This window comes from Antechinus flavipes, chromosome 4 (genome assembly GCF_016432865.1).
Source record: "Antechinus flavipes isolate AdamAnt ecotype Samford, QLD, Australia chromosome 4, AdamAnt_v2, whole genome shotgun sequence".
NCBI lineage: Eukaryota > Metazoa > Chordata > Mammalia > Dasyuromorphia > Dasyuridae > Antechinus > Antechinus flavipes.
This window is the reverse complement of record NC_067401.1, coordinates 358,201,142-358,220,792: the sequence shown is the minus strand read 5'-3', so window position 1 is coordinate 358,220,792 and position 19,651 is coordinate 358,201,142. Positions and strand designations below refer to the sequence as shown.

The 19,651-nt window shown below is 34.3% G+C and overlaps 1 protein-coding gene and 1 long non-coding RNA gene across 2 annotated transcripts in view; one reads left to right on the top strand and one right to left on the bottom strand.

Annotated features, from left to right (window-relative positions):
• Positions 1-19,651, top strand: part of RPS6KA2 (ribosomal protein S6 kinase A2) — a 525,834-nt gene that overhangs the window by 112,121 nt on the left and 394,062 nt on the right. The window lies entirely within an intron of this gene.
• Positions 11,811-12,872, bottom strand: LOC127562412 (uncharacterized). Its single transcript, XR_007953675.1, has 2 exons — positions 12,818-12,872; positions 11,811-12,595 (listed from the first exon to the last, which is right to left on the bottom strand). It is a non-coding gene; the product is annotated as an uncharacterized LOC127562412 (long non-coding RNA).

Below are 19,651 nucleotides of genomic sequence, written 5' to 3'. Positions count from 1 at the left end.
AAAGCTATGATAATTATTGCTACTAATATAATAATGTCAATTATACTTATATCTTTGGTATCATATCACTCTACTAGACCTTAAAGTACAGAGGTGAATTTCTAGATGTATGAATGTTTGAATGTATAAGTGTGTGAATTTCTGTATATCTTGAATTTTGTAACTTTTCCCAAGATCTTCATATGGAACACTATTAGGTGTTTAATGGCTATTTATTGAATGAAGAAAGGAATTGTATTAAAATCTTGTTTTGGGGTGACTTTGTCATGCTGTTTTAAACTCAGCATTAGCAATAGGACACTGTAGATTAAATCAGTCCTCAGATTAGCATAATTTCGAAGATTGTCTCTTTGAACTAGAGCTGGAGGTATTTATCCAGTGTATTCTGCTCTATCCACTCCAGATGGAGGTGGAAGTGGTGTGTGGTGTATATGGAGGAATAAGCATTTATTAAGTGCTTCTCTATGCTAAGCACTTTACAAATACTATTTCATTTTATTTTCACAAAAATCCTGTGAAATATGTGCTATTGTAATCTCATTTTACAATTGAGGAAATGGAGTCATTTGTTACACAAGGAAGTTTGGAAGAATCATTTACATAATGACAGATTTTTAGACTCATAAGAAAACTTGGTACTTAACTAGTATGATGCCTTTCTTTAACAGATGAGAAATGTTTGGAACAAGGGAGTTGAATGAAAGCATGATACAATGAATGCAAAAAAGGAGTACTTTGTTACATAGGTAGAGTGTCTGAGACTGGTTTTGAGTTCAAGTCTTCCTCACTCCAGGCCAATGCCAAGAGCTTGATTCACTGTGCCATTTAACTAACTCATTATATACAAGATACATTGTACCCCCATGTAACTTTTCCACTGTCACAGACAATTGCCAATAATTGTGATAATTCTGTGGATCTTGGAAGCTTGATAAATCCTGAACAGACTACTAGAGATGTTGGGAGATCTATAATATCCTACTCCATAAACCCAATATTCCAAATTATCATCAAGGCAAAGTCGTGTATGTGGCTTCCTCTTCATTCCTTGCCTAACGTTTTAACATCTGGACCAGAAGGATCAAACTCTGGGAAAAAAAAACACCTTTTTTTGAGGAGGTAAAAATTGAGGGTAGGTGAAGGGAAATGAGTCACTATTCGACTAGAAACAGGCAAATTCAGTTGCCCTTTTTAGATTTGTTTTTAATCTATTGATACAGTTATCATGAATTCCATCTGTCCCAACTTTTAGGAATCTACTACAAATGAAAGAGAATAAAACACTCAAATAAGGATTAGGTTGATCATTTTGTTTTTTTCCATGAAGAAGATATGTGATTTCTATGTAATGATAAATCTCCATCTAGAGGATTACTAAAGATGAGCACAAATTGGAACTAATAAAGGCGAGGGGATGCTGTGCATACCACCTCTCTCAAATCTTATTTATATACTAATTTCTGGGAAATTTTCAAATAACAATTGTTATGTTGTAAAAATTGAACATTGAAGGATTATTCCATATATATGTTAGTATTTATTTCTCTTTTCTCTCAGAAATACAATTTACTGTATTTTTCATCTTCTCTATTAACTATCATTCATTTTCTAGATCTAATAGTCTTCATACTTGGAAAATGAGGGAAAAATGATTTCAGTAAATTGAGAAAGTTGGGCAAAAGAAAGAAAAATAAAGTTTTAAATTTGATTCAAGTGAATACATTGTCAGACCTTAAAGCACAATAGCAGTTTTACCCCCTTTTTCTCTTATGACATGTTGGTGGTATCAAATGATTTTTGCTAAGGTTAATTTTGCTAACTTTAAGTGCACTGATAGGAACAACTATCAGCCTATGGGACAAGAGGATACTTTTCCTTTTCTGTTATTTGAATGATTTTATCCACTAATTCAATTTTAAGTTTGGAAGAATCATTTATATAATGATAGATTTTTAGACTTATAAGAAAACTTGGTACTTAACTAGTATGATCCCTTTCCTTAACAGATGAGAAATGTTTGGGACAAGGGAGTTGAATGAAAGTATGATACAGTGAATGCAAGAAGAATTTAATTTGGAATCACAAGAGCTAAGAACAAATTCTATCTCTTCTACTTGGTACCTGGCTAACATGGGGAAAATCATTTTAGAGTCTAAATGAAAGGATTGGACTAGCAACTCTAACTCCAAATCTAAATCCATGACCCTGTGCTTTGCCCAAAATTACAAAACTTACAGATCTACATAAGAACTAGTATCTTCTGACAATCTGAATTCTAAAAGACCCTAAACATGTTTCCATTACTGAAAAATTTGATAATTTTTTAATTATTGAATTGTTATCTTTCTTGACCATCTTATATTTATTAAGATGTTCAACTCCATCCAAAATTAGTAATATTACTTCCACATCCAAAGTATAACTACTTCCATATCAAAAAAATAAAGAATATAGCATTTTACTCTGTTCATTTTAGGGTGAACTTGTTAATGATATGCATCATATTTTGAAGACGTGTCAAAACTGGGGTATTAGTTGGCCCTCAACATTTTAATAGCAATACCTTAATTACAATTATATTCTAATTATTAATAGATAAAGTTCCCAAAATCTTTTAGTAGAAAGCCCAGTTTATAAGGTATCATAAGAAGGAACAACAGTTTCTCCCTCTGAGTTGAGAATAAATGTTGATTATTTTTGCCTATGTCAGAACTCAATTATATGAGTCACTTCAGGACAGATTGCTTGAGCTGACGTCAATTGATGGGTCCATTTTAGCTGTTTCCCATAGTCTTCATGGTATTATAAAATAACAGTGGGTATGTATTAAGAGTTCTGTGGAAATTGTGGGAGGTTTTATTCAACTGGGGACATTCAGTATTCTTATTTAAACAATGATTTGACACTCAGTGAGGTTTCCTTTTGTAAAATTGTTCTAACGTTCTTCCTTGAATGTTATATTTTGAGGGTTTGGTGTATATGTGTTTGGGAAAGGGGAGATAGTATGGTTTAATAGATCCCATATAGGGTCTGCTAACTGACTGTGCAGGCCACAAAATTATAACATTATCAGTGTTTGATTTGTATATCTATTTTATATATCTAGATGCCAGCAGTCAGATAAAAATTTTTCAGGCAAAAACAGGTCATGAGTGGAAAAAGTTTAAGAATCCCATAGGCTTGGGAGCCAAGGGATTGAATCTCATCCTATTTAGTTGTATGACCTCAGGTAAATCAGTTTTCTTATCTATAATATGATTTGTAAGTTTCCTTCTAGCTCTAAAATTTTATAAATATATAATTGAATCATTGTAGATTTTTTAAAGTATATTTATGAAGAATTTAAAGACTATACTTTGTAGGTATCTATATATGGGAATGAGTTTTTTTTTTTTTTGCCAAGCTTCGATTTATTTGAAAAATCATATTTCCCAACTTTTTCTTATCTCTGAGATTTATGATTTAAGGTGGAGATATCAAGCACCCCAAAGAGGGCCAAGACCCATGGTCATGAATCTGATTAAAATGTAATTGGAAAACATTTAATAAAATAAATTTAAAAGCATAATGTTTAATTATTTCAGGCAAATGTGCCTTTTTTTTGGTAATTCTATCTGATAAAGGCTTCATGTCTAAAATATAGAGAGAATTGACTCTAATTTATAAGAAATCAAGCCATTCTCCAATTGATAAACGGTCAAAGGATATGAACAGACAATTCTCAGATGAAGAAATTGCCATTTCTAGCCATATGAAAAGATGCTCCAAGTCATTATTAATCAGAGAAATGCAAATTAAGACAACTCTGAGATACCACTACACACCTGTCAGATTGGCTAGGATGACAGGGAAAGATAATGCGGAATGTTGGAGGAGATGTGAGAAAACAGGGACACTGATACATTGTTGGTGGAATTGTGAACACATCCAGCCATTCTGGAGAATGATTTAAAATGGAACTATACTCACAAAGTTATCAAACTGTACATACCTTTGACCCAGCAGTGTTGCTACTGGGCTTATATCCCAAGGAGATTTTAAAGAAAACCCACACGTGCAAGAATGTTTGTGGCAGCCCTCTTCGTAATGGCCAGAAACTGGAAACTGAGTGGATACCCATCAGTTGGAGAATGGCCGAATAAATTGTGGTATATGAATGTTATGGAATATTATTGCTCTGTAAGAAATGACCAACAGGATGATTTCAGAGAGGCTTGGAGAGACTTACATGAACTGATGTTGAGTGAAATGAGTAGGACCAGGAGGTTATTCTATGCTTCAACAACAACACTATATAATGATCAGTTCTGATGGATGTGGCCCTCTTCAACAATGAGATGAAACAAATCAGCTCCATTAGAGCAGTATTGAATTGAACCAGCTACAACCATTGAAAGAACTCAGGGAAATGAGTGTGAACCACTACATAGAATTCCCAATCCCTCTATTTTTGTTCACCTACATTTTTGATTTCCTTCACAGGCTGATTGTAGACTATTCAAAGTCCGACTCTTTTTGTACAGCAAAATAACTGTATGGACATGTATACATATATTGTATTTAACATATACTTTAACATATTTAACATGTTTTGGTCTACCTGCCATCTAGGGAAGGAGGTAGGGGGAAGGAGGGGAAAAACTGGAACAAAAGGTTTTGCGACTGTCAATGCTGGGAAATTACCCATGCACATATCTTGTAAATAAAGAGTTATAATAAAAAAATAAAATTTAACTTGCTAAAAATGTGAGGTATCATAGAGGTATAAAGGGAATGTAGATTACACTGAAGATTGCTTAAATTAGGAGGGCAGGTGCCACTTGCATAATAATCATTTTCGTTGTTCAATTGTTTCTGACTCTTTGTGGTCCTATCTGGGGGTTTACTGAAATAGTTTATATTTTCTTCTCCAACTCATTTTATAAAGGAGGAAACTGAGGCAAACAGGATTAAGTGACTTGCTCAGGGTCACACAGCTAGTAAATATCTGAAGCCATTATTGAATTTGAGAGAAGTCTTTCCAATTCTAAACTCAGAGCTATATCCACTGCACCAGGTAGCTGGTCTGCCTAACACATAGTAGGTGCTATATAAATACTTATTCCCCCCCCCCTTTTTTAAATAATTATAACTTTTTATTAACAGAACCCATGCCTGGGTAATTTTTTACAACATTATCCCTTGCACTCACTTCTGTTCCGACTTTTCCCCTCCTCCCTCCACCCCCTCCCCCAGATGGCAAGCAGTCCTATACATGTTAAATAGGTTACAGTATATCCTAGATACAATATATGTGTGCAGAACCGAACAGTTCTCTTGTTGCACAGGAAGAATTGGATTCAGAAAGTAAAAATAACCCGGGAAGAAAAACCAAAATGCAAATAGTTTACATTCATTTCCCAGTGTTCTTTCTTTGGGTGTAGCTGCTTTTGTACATCTTTGATCAATTGAAACTGAATTAGCTCTCTTTATCAAAGAGCTCCACTTCCATCAGAATACATCCTCAAACAGTATTGTTGTTGAGGTATATAATGATCTCCTGGTTCTGCTCATTTCACTCAGCATCAGTTCATGTAAGTCTCTCCAAGCCTCTTTGTATTCATCCTGCTGGTCATTTCTTACAGAACAATAACATTCCATAATGTTCATATACCACAATTTACCCAGCCATTCTCCAATTGATGGGCATCCATTCATTTTCCAGCTTCTAGCCACTACAAACAGGGCTGCCACAAACATTTTGGCACATACAGGTCCCTTTCCCTTCTTTAGTGTCTCTTTGGGGTATAAGCCCAGTAGTATTCTGCTCCATTCTTACTTATTCTTTATAGCAGATATTGATACATAGGCTAAAATTATCTGTGGTTATATTTTTGAAAATGCATACTTTGAGCACTGAAAAAAAAGATATGAACAAGGTCCAATAAAGTTATTTCTTATTGCCTTTGAACATCCAGAAAACCCAGAAATTTGTTTCTCTAAGGAAAAGCAGCAAGTCATGCTTTCTGCATAGCTACACCCATTCCATATGCTATCTATTCAACTGTATATTATTGTATATTTCTCTTATAGTTCCATTATCAAGATGACAATCCTTTACTCGGATGTCTACTCACAGGTTATTAGACAAGGTTGTCACACATAAGTGAATGTTTATGGATTTTAGGATATTCTCAAATTGATGTGATTCTTAAAATTTTCTTCTTCCTTTTCTACCATTCTATTATTGGTGGTATAAAATCTGAAGCTTCATAGGACTGAAGGTCATCTTGTATTTTTTTTTTTTTTTTGCTTAATGAATTAACCACCAAGTGTCCAACCTGCTGATGATTTAATTAGACAGATGCCAGGACTGCCTTTGAGACTGTGGTCTCCCTCCTCCATGGCTCTGCATCATCAAAGGCTATGCTGATACAAAGCCATCTCTATACCATGAATCTTTGCTTTGGTATGCTTAACACATACAATGAAAAATGTGATGACTCTATTAGGCAATATGCCAATTTTTTGAGTATGCAACCAATGCAGCACCTGTTTACAAAACATGTTTAATCTTTAAGGGTCCTTCCCTCCTCCCTTAAAATATTTTTCTTCCCTTATCATCTTCAAAAAAATCTTTGTCACGGGTGTATACGATACTGTTTGAGGAGCCATCTGTTCTACATGTTATCTATAAAATAGGACATTACTACATGAAAAAATGTGTTTCAACCCATATAAGCTGCCAATATTTTGTTAAAACATTAAGCAAAATGTTATATGTGCGAAACTAATTATGAGAGATATGTTTATCTATTTTAATCTATTTTAAAATACTACTTAGGGCATGCTATGGAATAATTTATAAAAAAAGATAATTCTGCACATCTTAAGATAGAAAAATTCAGGAGAATTGCAATCTAGATAGCTTTAGGAATTAGTGTAAACCTTTAAGTTACTCCCCTAATTTAATGCAATATCAAGATCTTCATAGTTTGTTAACTTTATTATAAAGATGATTTATTACTTTAGCCATGTCATCTTTTACCATGATTCACAAATACTTTTTATTTGAATTCCTAGTCCTTATCTGTAAAGCATGTGTAAATATATATTCTTTCCCAAATTTTAAGAAAGTCACCAATTTAATACAGGAAGCAAATAGTACTTTGATAAAATTCTTATCTCTAAGAGGGTTTTTCAAAGACATTGCTAACAGTTTTGTTCTAGTCATTTTATGATTTACAGAATTTGTCAGCATCTTGTGAGCACTGTCAGAAATAGAGATTCTCACATAATTTGTGTGATAAATATTGGCAAATTCCATAAAAGGAAAACTTATATGTTAAGGCCTATCTGCAAAGAAATAACAATTTTCAGGTACAGCTCAAGCTCTGGCAGCTGAAACATGCTAGAGTGAGGGAAAAAAAGCTTTGACCTACATTTGTTCAGCTAGTTTATACTTAGGTCAAGGTCCTGCCAAAATGAACTACAGTCAGCCTCTAATTAATGCAAATGCTGACTCTTATGAAGTAATCGCATTATTCAAATTTATACTTAGTGTTTTCAATGGATTGAAACAAATTACCATATTTTACTTCTTTATCACTTCAGATACTGTGAATTAAAATATTGGCAATTATTTTATGGGATCAATTATCAGTTTTCTTGCTGCAGTCCTGCTTTTTTCATTGTGGATAATATCTATGTAATGGAGAAACTGAGAAAAACAGTAGCTAAGAAGTAGTTGTAGCGAATAGCTGAGAAGCAGTGATGTCTCATGAAACAGGACTGGCCCCACTCTGTCTGCCTTCCCCACATCACCCCTCTAGGGTACAATACAGTGTGACAAAATGAGTTCATAGGTCAGAATGGAATATAATAATTACACCAGAAGTACATGATCAGAAAAAGAAGAGATGCTTGAGAGGGTTTATGAGAATTTCATGGAAAAGATAGCATTTAAGATAGGCATTTAAGAATGAAAAGGACTTTCAAAGGCAGAAGTGGACAAAAAGATGGCATTAGGGGTAGGGACTTGCATGAACAAAAATGAAAAGGTAAGGATCAGATTCAGAATTTTTATTAATGTTTCAATGTCATTATGGCAGGAAGTCTCTTGTGGAATAGCCCAGGGAATTGTGTTTGGGCGTGTGATGTTTAACTTTTTTTTTTTTTTATCAGTGACATAAAAAACCAGAAACAGCATGTTCATGAAATTTACCTGTGATACAAAGCTGGAAGGGAGAGCTAAGCCAGTGTTTGACTGAATTAGTCTCTAAAAGGATGTTCCCAAACTCAAACACTGGATTGAAACTAATATGATAAAATTCAGCATGGATATATTAGATTTTTAAAAATCAGCTTTGTAAGTGTAAGATGGAGATATGATCAAATAGAACATGTAATGGAAAAGATCTGAGGTTGTTATTGGATTATGATCAATATTATGATGAAGTGACCCCCCAAAATAATGTGGTTTTGAGTTATATTGAGAAGCATATCTTCCTGTAACATGAAGGTGAAATAGAAGCATGGTTTCCAGTAATGTGGAGGTGATATATAGAAGCATAGCTTCCAGGAATACAGATTCCCTCTCTAAGGTATCCTCTTCAGACCTCATCTGTAATATGTGTTCAGTTCTGAATACCACAATTTTAAAAGGACATTAATTAGCTATAGTGTTCAGAGAGAATTGCATCCAGGATAGTAAAAAGTCTTGAGTCCCTTTTATTTTTTTATGAAAATTTGTTGAAGGAATTCAGCATTTTTAGCCTGGAGAAGAGAAAGCTCAGGGTAATATGGTAGCTGTCTTCAAGTGTTTGAAGAATTGTCATGTAGAGAAAGGATAAAATCCATTCTCTTTAGCTCCAGAGGACAGAACAAGCAACAAGTAGAAGCTCCGAAGATGCAAATTTAGCTTTGATGGCAGAAAAAAACTTTCTAACAAGTACAGCTGCCCACAAATGAACTGAGTTATTTGGTTAAATGGTCGATTTCCACTCCTTGGAGTTCTTCAGGCAAAGTCCAACAGACACTTGTTGGGTATAGTGGAGAGTCTCTTTATGTGTTGGGTTCACTTGATGACCACTGAGGTTCCCTCCATTATTCCTGATTTTGTAATTTTTACATACAAGGAACAAAAGACACTTCAGTAAGACCAGAGCTTTCTTCATTGGAAAGGAAGAAGTATGAAATAAGGGTGGAAATGTAGAGAAGCATCATGTTGTGGAAGTTCTGAAATGTCAGATTAAAGAGCTTGGATTTCATTCAAAAGGCAGTAGCAAACTGTTGAAAATTTCCCAAAAAAGAGACATATAATCAGCTCTCTGAATAATAATGAATTTGAAACAGGTATAAATAATGGCTTGGAAAATATATTTCTGGCCCTACCATTCCTGCATAATCATCCATAGTTCCTTTGATCATCACTGTCCTTACCTAGCCAACAATCAGGCATCTTTATGGAGTAATGAAAGGGACATTAGACTTGGAGGCAGAAGAGCTGAGTTTAAGTCTCAGTTCTGATACTAAGTTTATATGGCACAATTGCATGAGGCAGTGAAAAGAGTCAGAAGATTTGGAGTCAGAAGAGCACCGGATTTAAAGCTTACTAGTTATTTGACTCTGAACCTCACTTTCCTCAAGTGGAAAATTGGGATAACATGGTTCCACTTATATTGTAAGGTTGTTGTGAAGTACATGAGGTGTGATATGTAACATATCATTTAAATGCCAGTTATTATTTTCCCATATCTGAGATTCAGTTTCTCCCATTTAGAATGTGATTTGGTTGGATGACATGAGTACTAAGATTCTTTTGAGCTTTACAAAAATATTACAATTTATCTTTGGTACTTCTTTTGTTGAGAGAGAAATGCTTTTTTGAGTGAGGAAGCAAAGCTATTCTGTGACCTTGAGCAAAGAGTATATTTGCTGATTTGAAAATAAAAATTCACTCATTTAAACATTTAGAGAGAGACGGGGATTGGGGGAGGAGAAAAGAGGGAGAGGGAGAGAGAAGGAGAGGGTGAGAGAAGAAAAGAAAGAAAGGAGAAAAGTAATCCTGAATAAGATGTTGAATATGACTTCAGAATATAGTTCTTGTTTGCAGTACTTGATAATAAATCCTTTCTCTGTTTTCTCCTGCAACCACTACTCTACCAAACAACATTAGATTAATTGCTATAATGTTGTTTTAAAGGGTTCTGCATTCTTCTGCTCTCATTAACAGAGCCAGACAGTAGAAGCAATTAGTAGCTAATGAAATCTGAGTCTCGAGAAATTGGGGGGGAAAAGGTCACTGAGTAATGGGGAGTTGAATCTAGTCAATAAATGGCCTGATTCCCTTTTGAGTTTAAGTTATATACAAGTTTTTCAAGTTGTTATCAAAATGTCCCATGTATACTAGATAATTTGCACTAATGTTTTCAACTACCCAGGGAATTTTTAGTTTTATTGCCACTATCCATAAACATAGAATTGAAAAAGCAAGAGATGTTATTACTTGAAATAATGTATTTTTCCAGATATTGTGCCTCTCTCTTGCCTTCCCTTCCTTTCCTTTCCCTTCCTTTCCTTTCTTTTCCTTTCCCTTTCCTTCCTTTCCCTTTCCTTCCTTTCCCTTCTTTTCCTTTCCTTTCCTTCCCTTCCTTTCCTTCCTTTCCTTCCCTTCCACTTCCCCTTTTCTCTTCCCTTCCACTTCCCTTTCCTCTTCCCTTCCTTTTTTCCTTCCCATTCCCTTCTTTTTTGTTCTCTTCTCTTCCCTTTCCTTCTCTGTCTTACATGTGTGTATGTATACACATATCCATATACATATATAATATGGGTGTGTGTATACACACTCACACACACACACATATACACACACACATATATATTGTTCTTAGATCATCTTAATTTCCAAATCTTGCTCTCTTTGCCATATCTTGTAATAAAGAATTAAAAAGGAAAGAAAGAGAGGGAAGCAGATCAGTAACACTAACAAAAACATCAATATTATTTGATTAATTAATTGGTATTAATAATGAATAATTAATAATAAATGATTAATTAATTTGATAATTAATATTTATATTAAATGTTCTACATTCACAATGCCCAATCTCTTCAAAAGAGGGAGGGAGTCATATTTTCTTCTTTATTCTTCAGAATCGAACTTAATTATTATTTCAAAAGTACTTTTAATACAATGCATTTCATATCATCATGTTATATCAATGACTGATTTTCTAAGAAAATCTGAAATCTCTATTTTACTCAGTTTTTTGCTTTTCCAAGAAATAGAATGAGGCAATTAAAAAAATCAATTCGTCAAATTTAAGATTAATTAAGTGAGAATTACAAGCCCAATATGAACAGATTCAATAATTGCTTTATTTGCCTAAAGCAAGATTTTAAAATGGTCTCATTAACTCTGAGATGCCTTGTAAGAAAATTTTTTGATTTTGCCTAATAATAGATGACATAAATAGTGAAATGATGGTCAGCAAGATAAGGTACATGTGCCTTTATTTTCCTGTTTTTTCAGATTGAGTGAATGCCTATTTTTGAACATTTTTAGATAAGATAATTATATAATCTGGAAGGGGAAAAAAACACATACCATATAAGTTAGAAAAAAAAAAACCAAATGGTTTCCTCTTTACTAGATTAAGAATTCAATGGTGTTGGAGAAGATTATATTGTATCTACATGTTCTACACTTTCCTAGCATTTAACCCAATGCTCTGTACACAGCAGGTACTTAATAAATGTTGAATGAATGAAGTCTGCTGTCAGTATCCCAATAAAATAGTAAATCTGCAAATTTAAATTACATAACAATGACACAATTTTGAGCAGTTTATTTGATTATTATCTGACTTGATTCAAGGAGAAATTCTAGACTGATTATTTGGATCACACTACTTTAGATGATGGCCAATTGGAATGGGTGCAGGCATATTGTACTTGCTGCCATAAAACCAAACTTCATAGGTTCAGTTGAGGTGGGAAGACTATAAAGCTCATGATCTAGCAGGTAACCCAGTTCTGGTTTTCTGAAAGTATATTTTGCCCAAAGATAGAGGTAACTTAGAATATAGTTAATGGTAAAGTTGCACTAAAAATTATTGCCCAGAAAACTGAAAACTTGTATTGGATTTCTTGAAATATTAAATAATACACAAAATTATGAAGAATCTTTGTAGTCATCTAGTTTTCTGGATCAAAAGTTCAAAACTAGAAAGGATCTTAGAGATAATATAGTTTGCCATTTCCTTCTTCTGGGTCATTTGACTAACTGGGTTAGGTGATTTGCCCAGGGTCACATAGCTAATAAGGGTCTAAGACTATATTTGAACTCAAGAAATTAAGTTTTCCTGGCTCCTGACTCAGTACTCTGTGCAATATGGAGCCAATGAACAGTCCCTATATAATAAGTATCAGAGTTAAGATTCAACTCTTCAAATTCCAAATCTAGGGCCTTTTCCATCACACCACAAAGGGGGTAGAAGCTTCTGAAAGTCCTCTAAGTTCTTATGACTGATGATGATGAAAGAGTGCTTATGTTCCTTCAAGATGGCAGCTCCATACTTCCTTTGACACAATGCAGTTCTTTGATTTTTTGATGAATCTGTAAAAGGACACATAGGACTAAGTAGTAGCAAAGAAATATAGGGTACATGTGAGATAAGTCTCCCTGATGGTACTGGATAAAGCATCATATATGAAGACCTGTTTGAGCACCAATAGGTCAAGATATGAACTGAGTAAAATCATTTTAGATCATTGAAAAGAGAGGCATTGTGACAAAGAAGAAAATCTCAGTTCAAATCCCTGATATGTTCTTTAGTACCTGAATGACCCTGAACAAGCCACATGGTCTCTTCAGGCCTCAGTTTTCCTCATCTGTAAAATGAAAAAAGTTGGAAAATACAATTTTAATAATTATAAAAAATAAAATTTTTACAATGAATAGTATTACACATTAAATAACAAGAACAAAAATAATATTAACTATCATTTATAAAATATCTGCTATATACCAAACACTGTGTTAAGTGCTTTACAAATATCTCATTTGATCTTCATAGCAACCCTAAGAAATAGGTACTATTATTATCCCCATTTTTTCTCATGTGTATCACTGATAGATTTCTGTGTGCACTATTCTCTTGTCTTCCCCATGGATGTTGTGTGATTTATTTGGAAGGTTTATCAGCAGATTGTTAGGTTTTTTATTATTCTTGATTTTTTCCCCCAAAATTATAATACTTTTTTGTCTTGTTTAATAAATAATTTATATTGGAGTCAAAGGAATTATTGAGTAATTTTATATAAATAAGAAGCATATCTTTGGGGGCTTACAAGATATAGTGAAAATTAATAGGAATGTTTTCTTTCTTTCTTTTAAAAAAACCCCATTGTTATATTCAGGACTTTGAGAACAAGTGGTAACCATGATCACATCTCTGTGGGGAAATATTCTGACTTGCCAAAGAAGGTACAGATGAAGTGAGTGAACCAGTTCCAGTTTAGTTGGGCAACAGAACATGGGAAGAAGGGGTCAGTGCCATGCCTGAGCAATGGGAGAGATGAATAAAACAGGATGATTGCATGTAAAAGATAATAAATATTTGGTATCTAGCATAAATCACTCCATTGGCTTTGATTGATAAGTATAAGAACTTTATCATGACTCGTTCAAATATAAGTGGTAACTAAACAGTGATAAATTACTGTGTATTCAGCTGTACATGCAAAAGATGTTGACATTAAAGCTAATCAAGGTTTTTTGTGGTTCTGTATTTTTTCAGTCATATTTGATTCTTTGTGACCCCATTTAGGGTTTTATTGCCAGAGATACTGGATTGTTTGCTATTTCCTTCTTCAGCTCATTTTACAGATGAGGAAATTGAGGCAAAGAGATTTAAATAACTTTCCTAGTGTCATAAAGCGAGTTAAGTGTCTGAGGCCATATTTGAACTCAAGAATGTGAGTTTTCCTTGATTCCAGATCCAACAGCACTCTTTCTGAAGTGGTACTTAATTGCCTAACTGGAAGCTAGAGCTACCAAGTAGTATAGCTCTGCACATTAGGGAAGGCAGAATTTATTTACATCAGCTTTGCTTACATGTTTTCAGGGATAGTTGAGAAGGTATGGTCTAATGGAAAGATCACTATACTCAGAATCAGAAAAATTCCAAAGTTTTAGTCTTGTTCCTCCCCTTAAATACATGTGACTATGAGAGAATATCTTAAATTCTACATCTCTAAAATGGGGTTGATTTCATTTTTACTTGAGAGTTCCTACTGACATTCTTGTAAGGGAAAAGATGGTGAGATTTGGACTAATGTGGAGGATTCAGAACTGATTGAACAGCCATACTTAAGGAGTAATCCATGATGATTTGCTGCCATCTTGGTAGAAAGTCTTTAATAGCTTGCCTCAGGGACCTTTGCTTAACGTCATGCTTTTTAAGCTCTTATCAATGCTTAGGTAAAGGATTAGACAGGATACTTATTGAATCTGCAGATGCCATAAAATTTAGAAGAGATACTAATTCTTTGGATGATAGGCATTAAGTCTTACATATGAGTATTAATTCAATTTGGATAGACTATATTCTCTCCTCACAAAAAAGTTCATAAAAAATGATGTAGATAGAAATAGCTAGAAAGATCAATCCATGATTACAAACTTTTCCATCCATATTCCCCTTTCCTCCTACACCTCATCTAATTTAGTTGTAATTAGTATATATAAAATGTGTGTAGAGTCTGATGATGCATTTGAAAAAGTTTATATCTTTTATATCCCCTCTAGAACAATGGCACTCAAACTAGTTTGTATACAAGGGTTTTTTTAATAACTATATTTCAAAATAATAATCGTTTGTAATCCTGTGCATTTTATTTTATATATATTTTAAAACATTATTCTGAGGAGGGATGCATAGGCTTTGCCAGACCTCCAAAAGAAGTCCATAGCACACTAAAAAAAGGTAAACTCTTACTCTAGAGTATAAAACTACCATAGATAAAACTTTGATAGGGATAGGTCCCTTTCAGATGGGCTTCTTTGTTACTTTGGATAGATAGCTGAAAAATTAAGTATAAGTTTAAGTATATACTTGTTAAGTATATACATGTATGTATTAAAATAAGCTGAAAAATAAGTGGTTTATATATTATCAAAAATCTTGATAGAATTAGCTTTAAGATATGCCTAATTAATTTCTATTCCTTGAGATGCAAGATTGTACTGATTTTTATTTTTTTAAAAATCATTTTTGGGGCATTTAGAAAGCACAGTGTATAGAGCACTGGTCCTGAAGTCAGAAGGACCTAAATTCAAATCCAATCTTAGTCACATTTCCTAGCTGTATAACCCTGCACAATTCACTTAATCCCAATTGCCCCACAAAAGGAAAAAAAAGAAAAAAAATTTAAAATCATTCCCACAACCTGGGGGGTGACTTAGGTATAAGCATTTTATCTGAAAATATAGCTAGGGGGATTGGAGTATCTATTTAAAATAGAAGTTTTTGGATGAATCAGTCGATGAAAGGTCAGTGCCAGCTGGGAACAGCTAATATGAGAAGTCCAGGGATAGAGTCACCTTCCAGAGTAGAGATGTTTCTGGGACATTAATAGAGAAAGTCTGGAAAGAAAGTTAGGAATGAAGCATGAAGAGAATATAATTTTGGAAGCTTTATGGAAGATGAATTGTAGAAGCTAAAAACAAAGTGACCAATTAAAACAAGTATTTGGTAAGAAAGAGAGAGAAGAGTTGATAATAACTCACAAGTTTTTCATATATATATATATATACGTATATATGTGTGTGTATTAAAAAGGTACTGTTCCTGTCTTTAAGGAGTTTACATTTTAATTTTGGAAGAGGAAATGGACCTGTTTTTCTTCCATCTCTAAGCTTATCAGAATTCTGCCCTTTTTCTTTTAAGATAACCAAAAAAAAAAAAAAATGGATAATGAAAGAGCAAAGTGTGAAGTCAATGCTTTAAAGAGAATTTTATTCCTATCACTTGACCAACACAAAAACCAAGTTTGAAGAGTATAAAAGCAATGGACTCTGTTCTATTTACTATCTGTTTTGATGGAGTTAGGATTTGGGAATTTTGTACTCACTGTTAAAAATGAAGATGAAAATACAAAATCTTTCCTCCTTAAGGTCATCTACTACCTGTCCAATTCACTCTTATCTGCAACATTTTCAATAGGATAAAGGGGTTCAGAACAATTGCGATGGAGTGGGATATGATGGGATATGAGTATGTTAATCATTGAAGATTGAGCCTCATTCACTATATATACCATTATAATGATAAATGATAATTTATCATTGTCCATAATGGTTTGGCCTGAAATGGAGTTGTCCCAGAGCATCAAGAAGCTGTGTGTAGTTGGAAAGGCAGGGAGGATGAGAATGGAGGGTTCCTGGTGGGGGACAAGCAACTTCCAAGAAGATCCCTGGGTAATTCACAATTATCTGTGCTTGATGACTTGATAGAACTTTCTTCAATGTTAAGGGACAGATCAATTCTCTGAGAGCCTCCACAGCTGTGGATCATAGCATCTGAAAGAGTTGCAGGGCAGCCTTTGCTGACACAGGTGTTGTGGACTGAGAATGAGATAAATTGGAGGCAGAGGGAAGAGGAAAGAGGTCAGACAATGCAGCGGCCTCTCAATCAGAGAGGTCAGAGAATGGCAACTGTCTTTCAGTCTCCTCGTATCATCCTCTCACAAGAGGCGATCCATTCTGGGTTGGAGCTCCAGCTCCCGTGTATTCCAACACTTCAGTTCATAGTTGGCATTCTTCTCTAGTCCAGAATGTCTTGCTTTTTTAGCTATCCTCAAGAAACCATATTTCAGCATGTTTATCACCAGTATGTTGCTTTCCTGTGAGTCCTGGATTTGTTATTTTCTACTGGTTTAGTTTTTTTGATCCTAACTGAATGCCCTCTATGCTTATTTGTTTAAACTCTCTGATGACTTGAATGTTGGGGGGGAAAGGGAAAAATGCAAAAGAGAGAGAGAGAGAGAGAGAGAGAGAGAGAGAGAGAGAGAGAGAGAGAGAGAGAGAAAGAGAGAGAGAGAGAGAGAGAGGAGGAGAAGGAGAGGAGGAGAAGGAGAGAGAGAGGGGGAGGGAGAAGGGGAGGGGGAGAGGGAGAGAATTTCTCCATTCCTATCCCAAGAACAATAAGAATAATTCCTTCTTAGAGGCTTGGTTCCAATTCAACTAAGAAACTTGGCTTAACTAGTCCTACATAAACCTAAATGTTGTTTTTATACACAGGTGAGAAGTAAAGCTTTTTTGTGTGTCAATCACAAGATGTTTCCTCTGTGATATCACCTGCCTTCTTCCAATAGTCAAAGCATTATTTTCATTCCAAATAAAAATTTGTTTAAACTTTGTGGTGAAGCTTTGTGGTGAATTTTAGAGAAACTTTTTTTTTTAATGGCCAAGTTACTAAATTTATTTTATTTTTTTAATAGCTTTTTTTTTATAATAACTTTTTTTTGACAGAACCCATGCCAGGGTAATTTTTTTTTTTACAACATTATACCTTGCACTCGCTTCTGTTCCGATTTTTCCCCTTCCTCCCTCCACTCCCTCCCCTAGATGGTAAGCAGTCCTATATATGTTAAATATGTTGCAGTATATCCTAGATACAATATATTTTTTTTTTTAAAGATGAATAAGACATGATTTTAATCTTTAAGGAGTATATAGACCACAAGCAGTAATGACATATATGTGTGTATAAATATATCACATATATTTTTTTAAATAATTTTTTATTGATAGAATGCATGCCAGGGTAATTTTTTTTACAGCATTATCCCTTGCATTCATTTCTGTTCCGATTTTTCCCCTCCCTCCCTCCACCCCTTCCCCCAGATGGTAAGAGTCCTTTACATGTTGAATGGGTTGCAGTATATCCTAGATACAATATATGTGTGCCGAACCAAACAGTTTTCTTGTTGCACAGGGAGAATTCAGAAGGTATAAATAACCCGGAGGAAAAACATAATGCAAGCAGTTTATATTCATTTCCAGTGTTCTTTCTCTGGGTGTAGCTGCTTCTGTCCATCTTTGATCAATTAAGGCTCTCTTTATCAAAGAGATCCACTTCCATCAGAATACATCCTCAAACAGTATCATTGTTGAGGTATCTAATGATCTCCTGGTTCTGCTCATTTCACTCAGCATCAGTTCATGCAAGTCTCGCCAGTCCTCTTTGTATTCATCCTGCTGGTCGTTCCTTACAGAACAATAATATTCCATAACGTTCATATACCACAATTTACTCAACCATTCTCCGATTGATGGACATCCTTTCATTTTCCAGCTTCTAGCCACTACAAACAGGGCTGCCACAAACATTTTGGCACATACAGGTCCCTTTCCTTTCTTTAGTATCTCTTTGGGGTATAAGCCCAGTAGAAACACTGCTGGATCAAAGGGTATGCACAGCTTGATAACTTTTTGAGCATAGTTCCAAATTGCTCTCCAGAATGGCTGAATGTGTTCACAATTCCACCAACAATGTATCAGTGTCCCTGTTTTCCCACATCCCCTCCAACATTCCGCATTATCTTTCCCTGTCATTCTAGCCAATCTGACAGGTGTGTAGTGGTATCTCAGAGTTGTCTTAATTTGCATTTCTCTGATTAATAATGATTTGGAGCATATTTTCATATGTCTATAAATAGTTTCAATTTCTTCGTCTGAGAATTGTCTGTTCATATCCTTTGACCATTTATCAATTGGAGAATGGTTTGATTTCTTATAGATTAGAATCAATTTTCTATATATTTTGGAAATGAGGCCTTTATCAGAACCTTTGATTGCAAAAATGTTTTCCCAGTTTATTGTTTCCCTTCTAATCTTGTTTGCATTTGTTTTGTTTGTACAAAAACTTTTCAATTTGATATAATCAAAATTTTCTATGTTGTGGTCAATAGTGATCTCTAGTTCTTCTTTGGTCATAAATTCCTCCCTCTTCCACAGGTCTGACAGGTAAACTATCCTATGCTCTTCCAATTTATTTATAATCTCATTCTTTATGCCTAGGTCATGAACCCATTTTGACCTTATCTTGCTGTACGGTGTTAAGTGTGGGTCAATGCCTAGTTTCTGCCATACTGATTTCCAATTTTCCCAGCAATTTTTGTCAAATAATGCATTCTTATCCCAGAAACTGGTGTCTTTGGGTTTGTCAAACACTATATTAAAGTAATTGGCTGTTTTGTCCTTTGAACCTAACCTATTCCATTGATCTAGTCTATTTCTTAGCCAATACCAGATGGTTTTAGTAACTGCTGCTTTATAATATAATTTTAGATCTGGTACAGCTAGGCCACCTTCATTTGATTTTTTTTTTTTCATTAATTCCCTTGAAATTCTTGACCTTTTGTTCTTCCATATGAACTTTGTTGTTATTTTTTCTAATTCATCAAAGTAGTTTTTTGGGAGTCTGATTGGTATAGCGCTAAAGATACAATATATGTTTGCAGAACCGAACAATTCTCTTGTTGCACAGGAAGAATTGGATTCAGAAGGTAAAAATAATCCGGGAAAAAAAACAAAAATGCAAATAGTTTACATTCACTTCTTAGGGAAACTCTTTAACATTTCTTTTACTTGGTAAATTGATGAAAG